Source organism: Bombina bombina, chromosome 2 (genome assembly GCF_027579735.1).
Source record: "Bombina bombina isolate aBomBom1 chromosome 2, aBomBom1.pri, whole genome shotgun sequence".
In the NCBI taxonomy this organism is placed as follows: domain Eukaryota; kingdom Metazoa; phylum Chordata; class Amphibia; order Anura; family Bombinatoridae; genus Bombina; species Bombina bombina.
The window spans coordinates 746,733,851-746,746,214 of NC_069500.1; positions in this window are offsets into that span (position 1 = coordinate 746,733,851).

Here is a 12,364-nt window from a genome sequence, read left to right on the forward strand (position 1 = left end):
ATGAGATAAGTAATTGCCATTTTTATAAGTCAGGAAAAAAGACTCTGCTCCTTATAACATGAAGGTATGTTTATTTTTGCAATTTTTAACTTAGTGACTAGTGGATTAAAAGTTTACAATCTTGTCTTCTAGAGGATCATGTCACACATCTCATCTTTCCCATTGGGGACTTTATGGGTGTATGGACTTTGCTGAGAAAGAAGTACAATATCAGTACGAACATCTATTCCCTTTGAGAAAGTCAGCACACTTAGCTAAAGAAACACGTAGGGATGTGTCCCTAAGGAGCGACCGCAGCCACCACACTAACCACCATACTAATGACAACGCCACAACTATTGAAAAGAGAAAAAAGAATGCAAAACCCCTTGCTATACTATCCAGTCCAATTACACGGAGACCCCGGAGAGTACGAAGCATAATTTCAGATGGTGAAAGAGGTAATACAAATGGATGCTTGTTTCCTTTAGATGTGAGGCTTCTTTGGGACATGAGATGGTGGAGAGCGGTTAGAGGGACTTACACATTTCTGGTGAGCGATTTATTTTAAAACATCCAGTAAGTGCATTATTGTTATGCGCAAGTGTGTGTATCAAAATGATTCTCTTGAATCGGAGTTGCGTTTCTGTGCTTTTTATTTTTTAGATATACTTAAACATGGTGGTTAACATTGATAACCAGAGTCATGTAAAAATTGTCTTCTTTTAAAGTGATATAAAGTGCATAAAAGTGTGTATTTTCTTACTGCATTTTTGTTTATGAAAAACTATGGGCTAGATTACGAGTTGAGCGGTAGTTTGCATTCCCACTCACACGTTAACCCCGCTAGACTTTGGCTTTTTGTGTGCATTGGGTTGCGCGCCTATTAAGAGTTGAAAGTAAAAACTTTTCACTCACACACTAACCCAATGCACGCAAAAAACTGAACTTTGAATATTGTGACCGCATTAACATATTCCCCCATAGACTTCAATGGAAAGCAAAAAGTGGGAAATAAAACTAACACCCAACAAGTTGCACAAACCCGATCGCCTTTTTACAAGTGTACTAGCCTGACATGGAATATAAATATTTCACTTTACAATTTTCTTTACATAGCAAAATATGTTCTATTTATGCACAGATACTTCCCACCATGTAGCATACAAAAGAATCCAAAGAGAGAAATCACTGTGATTCAAACTGTGTTTTAATCCATAAGGTTTAAGTTTTCGGGGAGTAACCCCGTCATCAGACAGGTGAACAAAACAAGATTTGTTTTGGCCAAATACATACTGTATATATACATATATATATATATATATATATATATATATATATATATATATATATATATATATATATATATATATATATATATATATATATATATATATATATACAGACATATACGGATATCTATTTATAAATACTTAGAACATATTCCCCTATGTGAAAAGTATTGGAATGTGAAATATTTATAGTAAATACACAAACACTTTATCAAATATTAATATTGCATAAATATGATTTTACATGTTTTCATCTACTTGACACCAAAGAGCTCCAATGCTCATATATATATATATATATATATATATATATATATATGTCTATATATGTAAACATATGTAGGTATGTATGTGTTTACATGCGTATATATGTTTGTAAATACATAAATACACATATAAATACATATGTACACACATATAAACATATATATACTTATATATATATATATATATTTAGACATATATATGTATGTATCTCTATGTTAAAGCCCTTTGCAGCCCTTTTTATTCTAACACCTGAGCTTATATCTCGAGCCCTTATAACTTTTTAAAGAAAATTATTTTATTCCATTTTTTTTATCAGACAGTGTTATTATGAGTGTAAAAATACTTTTGAATTTTATGTTGATGTTCTTTGTGCAACTTGACTCACATAACACTTAAAGTGACAGTATGCACCAATTTTCATATAACTGCATGTAATAGACACTACTATAAAGAATAATATGCACAGATACTGATCTAAAAATCCAGTATAAAACCGTTCAAAAACTTACTTAGAAGCTTCCAGTTTAGCTCTGTTTAAAAGGTTACTGGAACACCCACTGCAAGCGGGAAATATCAGACTCCCCCCTCCCCCTTCCTTTGCATATGAAAATACCCTTTACACAAACAGGAGCAAGCTGGAGTAGGTATACATCAGTATTCTCCTAAAACTTTGGGGTTTGGTTAGGAGTCTGAAAATCAGAGTAATGTTATTTAAAAATAAGCAAAACTATCCATTTAAAAAAAAAAAAAAAAACTTTATGGGCTATATAAATAGATCATCTACAAAACATTTATGCAAAGAAAAAATGAGTGTATAATGTCCCTTTAACTAGAGCTCTTATGTTTCTATATCCCAACGTGCGTTAAATTCAATTGCACTCAAGCGAATGGTTTACTTTCAACTCGTAATAGTGCACTACTTCCAGCAGGCTCAAGCAGCCATGTTAACCCCGATATTGCTCACGAGCAACAGTTAGCACACCATTCATAACCTAGCGCTATGTGTTTAAGCCCTTCAAAGGGGTTACAACCATAGATACCTAAAGTCAGCTCCTGTAATGTTAAAGATACTATGTTGTAGTATGAAAAATATATGAATGAATCACAACTGCTGAGTAAAAAGGATTTGTAGCAAGGTTTAAACTAGATAATAACATGGATTACTAAAAGAAGTAATGTCAGAATCCGAGTATAAACTTTGCAAGTTTGTTATATGGTTAAATAGGATTAGATATTTCTATAGCTGTATCAAGAAATTGATTATTGGAGGAACAACAGAAAAACCATGACTATAACCAAAGAGGAAAAATGAAACAGTGTTAACACAAAAATTAGCTACAATGAAAGTAAAAAGCTTAACCACAATATATCAGGAATTATGGCAAGTATGCGTAGCAGTTATTACAGAAAATAGATAATAGCATGAAAAATAAGTAAGCGGTTACAGACTGTACCTTGAGGGTAAACAAGTATTGAGAAAGTTAAAGGAAAAATCTCACGGCTTGAATAGGTGAAGCGGTTGCAGCGCTGATGCCGAAAATGTTGGCGTGTGACGTCACAGCTCCACGATGCAGGGCGGAGGATTAGGCTGAATGAAGCAAGCTGACAGCAACGGCTTGAGAGAAAATGACAATTCCGGTAACAAAAGATGTAGGCTGGTTTCAGCAAGAAAAGATTGGTGAATCCACAAAAGAATAATTTAGGTTGAAATCCAAAGAGGTAAATTAGAGCTCAGTTTGAATCACACTATGGTCAGTGGAAAACAATAACAAGCAAAGTGGAGAGGGGGGAGGAGGCTTAAATAGCATAGCAGGTAAATTGATCAGAGAATTAAAGGGATATACACAGTACAAGTAACTGGTTATAATTAAACAATATGTAAACGTGACAGGATGCTCCCCTAAATGATCCACTCTGTGGATCAGGGATGAGGGCGATCCGGATTCTGTTGATGGAATTGCGAGATGAGTCTGGGGGCAGATATATTGACAGCTGGCTCCCAAGAGTCATGTTCTGAAGTGTAGCCTTTCCATCTTATCAGATACTGTAAGTTACCCCTATACATTCTAGAGTCAAGTATGGATTTAACCTCATATTCAATGTTGGGATCAATGGAGATAGGAGGAATACTTTGGAGTGAAGTGGCATCACGTACAGAACGGTAGGGTTTTAGTAGGGAAACATGGAAGGTTGGGTGTATTTTCAAAGTGCTAGGTAATTGTAACCGAACTGCATTCTCATTTATGATTTTGATTATCTGAAAAGGTCCAATGAATAAAGGTGAAAGTTTTTTACTAGGAGTATTAAGATGTAAGTTTTTGGTTGAGAGCCAAACTAAATCTCCAAGGGAATACCGTGGTGGAGCCATCCTTCTTAAATCGTAATAAAGTTTCTGTTTGGTTTTAGCTTGTTCAATAGCGTTCTTGACTTTTGTAAAATTAGAAGTGATGGAAGTTGTTAAATCAGAGATATATGGTAATGAACTTATTTGGGGTAGTAGTTGAAATGTTGGATGGAATCCATAGTTAATGAAGAATGGAGTCTGGTTGGTTGTGGAATGTACTGTGTTGTTGAATGTAAATTCGGCGTAGGGCAGATGTTGAGACCAAGAGTGTTGGTCGACATGACAATAAGACCTTAGGAATTGTTCAATGCTTTGGTTAGACCTTTCAGTCTGTCCATTAGTCTGAGGATGATAAGAGGTTGAAAGTCTTTTGTCAATATTGAAAATCTTGCAAAATTCAGTCCAGAGAGAACTAGTAAACTGGGAACCACGGTCTGTTAAAATGCGTTGAGGGAGACCGTGAAGTCTGAAGACGTGTAGTAGGAGCAGTTGTATAGTTTCGGCAGCGGTAGGTAGCTTGTGGTACGGTATAAGATGTATCATCTTACTGAATAAGTCCACCACGACAAGGATAGTGGTATAATTGGAGGATCTGGGGAGATCAACGACATAATCCAAGGCTATGTCGGCCCAAGGTCGTGATGGAGTAGGTAAAGGCATGAGTAAGCCATAGGGTCTATGTTTTGATCTTTTAGTGGTGGCACAAACTGAACAGGAGTTAATGTATTTCATTATGTCGGTATTCATATCAGGCCACCAGTAACTCCTTTTGATAAGCTCTTGTGTCTTGTGGAATCCGGTATGTCCCGCAAATAAAGATTCATGAGCTGAATGTAATATCAAATCTCTGATGGAAGGGGGTACATATAACTTCTCATCAAAATAATAGAGGGAATCCTGTTTCATTTGTAACTGTTGAAGAGGCTTAGTTTGGTCTTTATGTTGTTCTTCTCTTAGGAATGGAATAGAATCAATGAGAAACAACAGGTATTTATTCTCTGGGATTACAGATTCTTTTGGAAGACAGAGATCAGAGGAAGTAGGCAGTCGTGAGAGAGCATCTGCCTTCTTGTTCTTACTAGCCGGTCTGTAAGTGATAAGGAAATCAAATCTGGAGAAATACAAATTCCAACGAACATGTCTTGCAGTGAGGGTTTTCGTACTTTTGAGGTACTGTAAATTCCTGTGATCAGTATACACTATGGTGGGGTATGTGACACCTTCAAGGAGATGACGCCACTGTTCAAAAGCAACCTTGATAGCCAGTAATTCTTTGTCACCCACGGGGTAATGCAACTCAGGAGCCGTCAAACATCTTGAATAAAAAGCTACGGGATGTAAAGGTTTCTTTAGATGTTCTCTTTGTGAAAGAACGGCTCCAATAGCATAATCGGAGGCATCGACCTCTAATACATATTGGAGTTGGTTGTTAGGGTAACGTAATATAGGTGCAGAAGTAAATTTTTGTTTTAGGAGATCAAAAGCCTTTTGGGATTCAGCAGTCCAGATGAACTTAATATTTGATTTTGTGAGGTTGGTAAGTGGTTTGGCAATTGCTGCAAATTTTTTTATAAATTTTCGATAAAAATTTGCAAAGCCAAGGAAGCTTTGTACCTGTTTCTTATTATTTGGCTCTGGCCACTGTCTTATGGTAGTGATTTTTGAGTCATCCATCTGTATGCCAAATTCCGAAATCTGATAACCAAGAAAGGTGATCTGGTTTGTATGAAATATACATTTCTCGGCTTTAGCATATAAAGAGTGTGAGCGTAGGCGTGATAATACCTGTCTGACGTGTTTAATGTGATCTTCTAATGTTTTTGAATAGATCAAAATATCATCAAGATAGATTACAATATAAGTGTCAAGGATATCTTTGAAAATATCGTTAATAAAGTGTTGGAAGGTTGCCGGGGCGTTGCAGAGACCGAATGGCATGACGGTATATTCATACAAGCCATAACGAGTACGAAATGCCGTCAGCCATTCGTCTCCAGCCCTCATCCGAACGAGATTATATGCACCTCGAAGGTCAAGTTTAGTGAAGACCTTGGCACCTTCCAAACGCTCAATTAGCTCTGAAATAAGGGGCAAAGGATACCGGTTTTTAACGGTAACCTTGTTAAGCTGCCGGTAGTCCACTATGGGTCTTAAACTGCCATCTTTATTTTTTACAAAAAACATACCGGCCGCAGCGGGAGAAGTAGATGGTCTGATGAACCCCTTCTGTAGATTTTCTTCAATATATGATTTTAAGTGTTCCAGTTCAGGTTTGGACAACGGGAACACATGACCGCAAGGTATGACTGCACCTGGTAATAAATCAATAGGGCAGTCATAAATACGATGCGGCGGTAGATTTTGAGATTCTTTTTTACTGAAAACATCAATAAAATCAGCATAAACATCAGGTATCTCTATATCAGTGGAGATTTGAGGTGGTTGTAGAAGCAGGGTAGGGTAGCAAGTGGATAAGCAATACTCAGAATTAAGCTTTACACTTAGATCTGACCATGAAATCAGAGGGTTATGTAATTTTAACCATTGTAGGCCTAAAATGAGAGGGAAGACGGGGGATGTAATGACATCAAAAGAAATGTACTCCCTATGGTGGTCTGGTGTGGATAGGAGCAATGGTATTGTTTCATACATTACCGGTCCAGAGGACAAAACCTCCCCATCAATACCCCTTAAAGGTACAGGAGCCTTTTTTTTTATAAGTGGAATTTTATTTTTTGTGGCAAAAGACACATCAATGTAAGAAGCAGAAGCACCAGAGTCAATTATCCCTGAAACGTTCACTCGAAGTTGATCCCACTGCAAGAGAAGGCATAGGTTACAGTAGCTTGCAGAGTGTGACACAGCATTTAAGGAATAAAAAGGATGGGAATTCTTACCCTTATTCTGTTTCTGGAGAATGGGACAGGCCTTGACAGTATGCTCTTCTGATGCACAGTACATGCATAGATTCTGAGAACGCCTTCTTAACTTTTCTTGATTGCTTAATGGGCCTTTAAGAAACCCAATTTCCATAGGTTCAGTGGTGTTTTTAACATGAGAATATGTTGGTAAAGTAGGGTTTTGTTTTTTATGTGTTGGTTCATGATATCCTTTCTCGTTTTGTCTCTCCCTAAGTCTTCTGTCAATACTGATACTAAGATTAATTAGTTCCTCCAAAGTGTGAGGAATTTCAATGCGAGAAAGTTCGTCTTTAATAGATTCTGACAAACCCAGTCTGAACTGATTTTTTAGAGACAAATTATTCCATTGAGTGTCAGTAGCTAGCCTCTTAAAATCTGCAATATAATCTTCTACATCTCTTCTTCTCTGTTTAAGAGAGCGCATTGCAGTTTCAGCGGTTAATTGTTTGTAAGGGTCGTCATAAAGCTGACCAAGGGTAGAAAAGAAAGAATCTAGAGAGTTAAGTATATCATCGTTTGTTTCCAGGAAGGAATTAGCCCAACTTCTGGGTTCTGCTCTTAAGTAGGAAATGGTAGTCATCACCTTAACTCTGTCAGTGGGATATGTGTATGGTTTTAGTGCAAACAACAGAAGACAAGCGTTTTTAAATTCTCTAAATTGTTTTCTATCCCCTGAGAATACATCTGGGAGACTAACTTGTGGTTCCTGGAACCGGGTTCTACTATCTACAAAGTCTTTAATATAAGTTTTCAGTCCCTGGTTTTCTTGTTTGAGGGTATTGAGGCCATCAGTTAAGGCATCCACTTTTTGAGAGAGAGTTTGTATCTGATTAGACATCTCAGCTGGATCCATATTTTATGGCTTGTTATTCTGTAATGTTAAAGATACTATGTTGTAGTATGAAAAATATATGAATGAATCACAACTGCTGAGTAAAAAGGATTTGTAGCAAGGTTTAAACTAGATAATAACATGGATTACTAAAAGAAGTAATGTCAGAATCCGAGTATAAACTTTGCAAGTTTGTTATATGGTTAAATAGGATTAGATATTTCTATAGCTGTATCAAGAAATTGATTATTGGAGGAACAACAGAAAAACCATGACTATAACCAAAGAGGAAAAATGAAACAGTGTTAACACAAAAATTAGCTACAATGAAAGTAAAAAGCTTAACCACAATATATCAGGAATTATGGCAAGTATGCGTAGCAGTTATTACAGAAAATAGATAATAGCATGAAAAATAAGTAAGCGGTTACAGACTGTACCTTGAGGGTAAACAAGTATTGAGAAAGTTAAAGGAAAAATCTCACGGCTTGAATAGGTGAAGCGGTTGCAGCGCTGATGCCGAAAATGTTGGCGTGTGACGTCACAGCTCCACGATGCAGGGCGGAGGATTAGGCTGAATGAAGCAAGCTGACAGCAACGGCTTGAGAGAAAATGACAATTCCGGTAACAAAAGATGTAGGCTGGTTTCAGCAAGAAAAGATTGGTGAATCCACAAAAGAATAATTTAGGTTGAAATCCAAAGAGGTAAATTAGAGCTCAGTTTGAATCACACTATGGTCAGTGGAAAACAATAACAAGCAAAGTGGAGAGGGGGGAGGAGGCTTAAATAGCATAGCAGGTAAATTGATCAGAGAATTAAAGGGATATACACAGTACAAGTAACTGGTTATAATTAAACAATATGTAAACGTGACAGCTCCAGAGTGGCAAGTTAAGGTTGCTAGGTGTACAGTATTTAACTGGGCAGTCCAATATTTCCGCAGACTGTCCAGTAAAATCTCTGCAAAAATATCAGACACTAAAATGTCCAGTTTTTTTTTAAAGATGGCCTGAGGAAATGGTGCTGTGCCACTGAGAAACGCATTGCCGCTGTTTTAAAACTTTTTATTAAACTTTTACACCTTTTAAGATCTCGCTGCTGCATCTTATTTCTCCTTGGATTGTTGACTGGCTGCTGAGTGTCCTCCGTGGCTTCAAGTGGAAATCTCTGGACTCCCTTCACTGTGGGACGAGGATTACCCCTGGTTCAGTTGTGCCTGAGAGTCTGCCGGATGACTTTTTGGATCCAGCTTGCCTATATAGCACATATGTGCCTATCATCACGTGAGTAGGATTGACTCCTTTTTCTACACTACTGTTTGGTGTGACCAGCTGATTGGAACTATGTGGCGCCCTCTATCTTTTGTATTCTAGAATTTTTTTAAAGTCCCTTTAGACGCTGCTAAAGTTTAAAGGTCTCTTAAAAGCATTTCAAATATATAGGTAAAGAAAAAATGCTGTCTTATAGGTTGCTAGCACTCAATGGTACTGTTCTGTTTGCTACTTGTAGTCACTGGAGTAAAATCTCTGCTCTGTTTTTATTCCTCAAAACCTTGATTTATGCTCTGTTTGTGCGACTGGAAACCAATGTCATGGAAGGGGTCAAATCACTGTAGCATGCGTTTAACAGACAGCCAAGAGGATAAAACGTAGGTGAGGCCTGAGGTTTTTGGAGAGGAGCCATTGTGTGACCCATCTACTACTTTTGCCTAATCATAGGTCTGCAAGTTGTCCAGTAGTTTTGTGGAGAGCAACGGACAACGCTAGTGGCAATGCACTTAAAGGGACAGTAAAGTCAAAATTAAACTTTCATGATTCAGATAGGGCATGCAATTTTAAACAACTTTCCAATTTACTTTTATCATCAAATTTGCTTTGTTCCCTTGGTGGTATATTTGAAAAGCTAAACCTAGCTAGGCTCAAACTGATTTCTAAACTGTTGAAACCCGCCTCTTAGCTCAGAGCATTTTGAAAGTTTTTCACAGTTAGACAGTGTTAGTTCATGTGTGTCATATAGATAACATTGTGCTCACTCCCGTGAAGTTATTTAGGAGTCTTCACTGATTGACTACACTGCATGTCTGTCAAAAGCACTTAGATAAGGAGGCTGTCTGCTGAGGCTTAGATACAAGGTAATCACAGAGGGTAAAAGCATATTAATATAACTGTGTTGGTTATGCAAAAACGGGGAATGGGTAATAATGGGATTATCTATCTTTTTAAATAAGAAAAAATGTGGTGTAGACTGTCCCTTTAAGCTTCAGAGCTGAATAGCGCATATGACACTTAAGATTGGCTCACCTGTCTAAATTCAGCTCAGGATTGTGAGTGCATTATTACTCCAGAGCAGACGTTATGTGCTTGAACCCTTTGCAGGAGTTAAACACATAGTTACATGCAAGCAATAGTGCTATAAGACAATGGTCTGGCGTATTATAAAGTTTTTATTATTGCTGTTTAAGGCTTTTTTAATCAAATGGCCTCTTGAGTGTTTGGCTTTATTTTTAGATGAGACAGAGACAAAAGTTTAGAGCTCACATTTATTTTTTGTGTCATACAGGTCTGACCATTTCTATTTACACACTGTCAAACAATGATCATGCTTGAGGGGGATGCACACTGGAGTCCAAATTATAACCCAAGCGTTAACAGGACATTGTACAGTAATTTTCTCTCTGCTTGAAAGTGTTCCCAGTAATCTGTTTCACATGCTGGAGTGTATCAAATTGCATATAAATTCATCCTTTGCCTTCATTTTGCCATTTAAAATAGCTGTTTTTGCTGGTAGAAACCACTGCATATACTGTAAAAATGTATAGTTTAGTATTCTCTGTGTAAAAGCTATGTAAGCAAAAGGCAACAAACAGCAATTAAAAGGAACAGTTTATTTAGAAATGTTCTCCTCTTTAATTTGTTCCTATTGGTCCACTGTACCTGCTGGAGTGTATTAAATTGTTTACAAGTATTTCCTTTATCTTTTATTGGAATTTGAAATAGTTAATTTAGCCTGTGGTATCCCCACCTATTCTGAAATTTTCTGGCCTTAGGATCAAATTTATAGATAGGTTGTATAGACACAATCAGCAGAAGAAATTACACTCCCAGTGGGGTATAGAAGAGAGATAAGGTAAGATTTGTATAGGTTGAACTCGATGTACTTTAGTCTCTTTTCAACCTCATTTACTATGTATTTACAATGTAAAATGTTAATTTTCCATTGTTCTCTCCAAGTACTGGTCTTTGGTTTACGGACAGATATAACATAAAGAAGCATGTATACATACACAATGTGATAAAGTAATGAGATCTAATTATACCTACAAGCTCAACCCATTTTATTAGGTTGTGGCTTCAAAACACAAAATCAGCTAATTCCTATACACAAAACTTAAAAAGCAAATTCTCATACATTTTATACTCTGCAGCTGGTAAAAAAAAGTAATTGGAAAACACATTAAAGATTACTGTCCCTTTAAATTTCCAGTGGGAGGTGAAAGATAGGAAATGTAATGTGGTGTATGAGACATTTATTGTTGATATCTTTCTGAGTGCTTAGGGAATGCTCCTTTTTTATTTCCCTGCTTTTGTTTTTTGCCTATTTTATTATCACACTGCCTCAGTGGGTATGTTTTGTTGACTGAGGATTATTGTGGCTTTTCCAACCAGTAATATATGTATTTGCTTCAGTCAGTAAAACAGTTAATCATATACAAAAATAAACCTAAAAGAACAATTTCTCATGCATGTTATACTCTGCAGCTACTATAACAAGTCATCTGGACCACATTAAAGGGAAAACAATTCTATAGTATGATGTCCTCAGAGATTGTCTTCTTTCCTACAACGGTTCCATAATCCTCCAAGTTGCACTGGGGCTGCCACTGACTAAAAGGGGCATAAAAGAAACACATATAAATGCAAGGTTTGCATACAAAATAAAACTTTTAAAAGGATTTAGGAGGATTGTTGGAGTACATTTTCAAAAGTCACTTATTCCTTCTACTGAGGCTTGTTAGGGACAGGTGTAAATAAGTTACTATGGTGATCAAGGTGTAGAATACATCATGGTTAGGACTGTGAAGTCTCCAGTATACACTTTCAATTCTTGTAGGAAAAGGAAACCTACAATTATCAAAATTAAATTACATGAAAAGACGCAAACAATATAATGCACGTTTACTACACTCAATTTTAAGGGACATTCTAGCAGCATTAAAAATAAGCTGTATGTTTTGCTATATCATTTTATTTTTAAGTGAACTTTCTTCATTTATTGTATGTTTAACTCCTTAAAAAAAGTTTAAACACATTCAAAATTGCATTCTAAGAACACCTCTTTTCTGCTTGGATATGGATATTAATTGGAGCATACAAATGTATATCTGCATCTTATTTGCTCAAACACTGTATCCCTTTCTGGGTGGCAAAGTATATATTATTATTATTATTTTTATTATTATCTGGTATTTGTAGTGCGCCAACACATTTCCCCACTTTACATAGGGGTAACACATAGGAAAAGAAAATAATTTGTTTCAAATCAAATATTCTAACAAAATTCCTTCACACATTTTATGTTACAATCTCAAAGTGTTCCATCTTTCTTTAAGGGCACTTTTACTGCCTCTCTTGTGGACAAACCATTGGGGCATTTGTAGCCCCTTGCATCCTTTGGATGCCCATAATTGTGGTGTCAGATATACTTGCGTAAAATACATTCATAATTTGA